A 1,701-nucleotide genomic window follows, 5' to 3' on the forward strand; every position below is an offset into this window, starting at 1 on the left:
AAAAGAGAAGAAAGAAGAGGGATAGAAGGAGAGCAAGAGTTGGATGGTGATGATGAGGAGGGTGCCGAATACAATATATAGGGAGGGGGGGGGGAATTTTCGAAAATAAGAAAAAGATAAGATAGAAGATATGATTTTAAAAGATATGATCAGAAAAAGATATAATTTAAAAAGAGAAAGATATGAATAATAAATTAAAAGATGAATTTGAAATTTTTAATTTTGAAAAAGATTTTAAAAAGATAATTGAGTTTTGAAAATAAACTTAAAAGAGTTGGATTGAATTGGAAAACCATTTGGCTTTATGGATTAAGATATATTTAATATTTTTGAAACGTGGATTTTTAGAAATCAGGGTTTTTAGAAATTAGGATAAAAACTTTTGGAATTGAAGATGATATTTTGAAACATGTTTATGCAAGAAATCATGAATTGAAACATAAAATTTTGAAAAATTATGAAGAAAAACGAATTTGTACCTCCTCCCACCATCCTGGCGTTAAACGCCCACATGGTGCATGTTTTGGGCGTTTAACGCCCACATGTTGCTTCTCCTGGGCGTTCAACGCCCATCTGGTGCTTCTTTCTGGCGTTGAACGCCAGGAAGTCCTTCGTCACTGGGCGTTTTTCTGAACGCCCAGGATGCTAGCAGACTGGCATTAAACGCCCAGAAGGTGCATCTTTCTGGCGTTTAACGCCCAGAAGATGCTCCTTTCTGGCGTTTAACGCCCAGAAGGCTACCCTTACTGGCGTTAAACGCCCAGTGGGTGCTTCTTTTGGGCGTTTAACGCCCAAACTGTTTCTTACTGGTTTTCTCACGCCAGTGAGCTTCCAAATTTCCCTGTAACTCTGTGACTTCAACCAATTGCTATTTCACCTTTGAAGATACTTAGATTCAAACCTGTAAAGAAAAGAAAATTTATTGAATTAGTAAATAAACTTTGTACATGGCTGGGTTGCCTCCCAGCAAGCGCTTCTTTAATGTCATTAGCTGGACTATTACTGATCTTTCAATTAAGTCTCAGTCTTGAGCATTCTTGCTCGAAATTACCTTCAAGATAGTGTTTAACTCTTTGTCCATTAACAATGAACTTTTTGTTAGAGTCACTATCCTGAAGTTCTATGTATCCATATGGTGATACGCCTGTGATTACATATGGACCTCTCCACCGGGATTTTAGTTTCCCAGGGAATAATTTGAGCCTTGAATTAAATAGCAGAACTTTCTGTCCTGGCTCAAAGACTCTGGATGACAATTTCTTATCATGCCATCTTTTTGCTTTCTCTTTGTAAATTTTTGCATTTTCGAAAGCATTGAGTCTAAATTCCTCTAGCTCATTTAACTGGAGCAATCGTCTTTCTCCAGCTAACTTGGCATCAAGGTTCAGGAATCTGGTTGCCCAGTAGGCCTTGTGTTCCAGTTCCACTGGCAAGTGACACGCCTTTCCATACACTAGCTGGTATGGAGAGGTCCCTATGGGGGTTTTGAATGCTGTTCTGTATGCCCACAGAGCATCATCCAAGCTTCTTGCCCAATCCTTTCTACGGTTAATTACAGTCCATTCCAGGATTCTTTTAAGTTCTCTATTTGAGACTTTAGCTTGCCCATTAGTTTGTGGATGATATGGAGTAGCTACCCTGTGGTTGACTCCATAACGTACCAGAGCAGAGTAAAGCTGTTTATTACAGAAATGAGTGCCC

This window comes from Arachis duranensis, chromosome 10, assembly GCF_000817695.3.
Source record: "Arachis duranensis cultivar V14167 chromosome 10, aradu.V14167.gnm2.J7QH, whole genome shotgun sequence".
Taxonomy (NCBI): Eukaryota; Viridiplantae; Streptophyta; class Magnoliopsida; order Fabales; family Fabaceae; genus Arachis; species Arachis duranensis.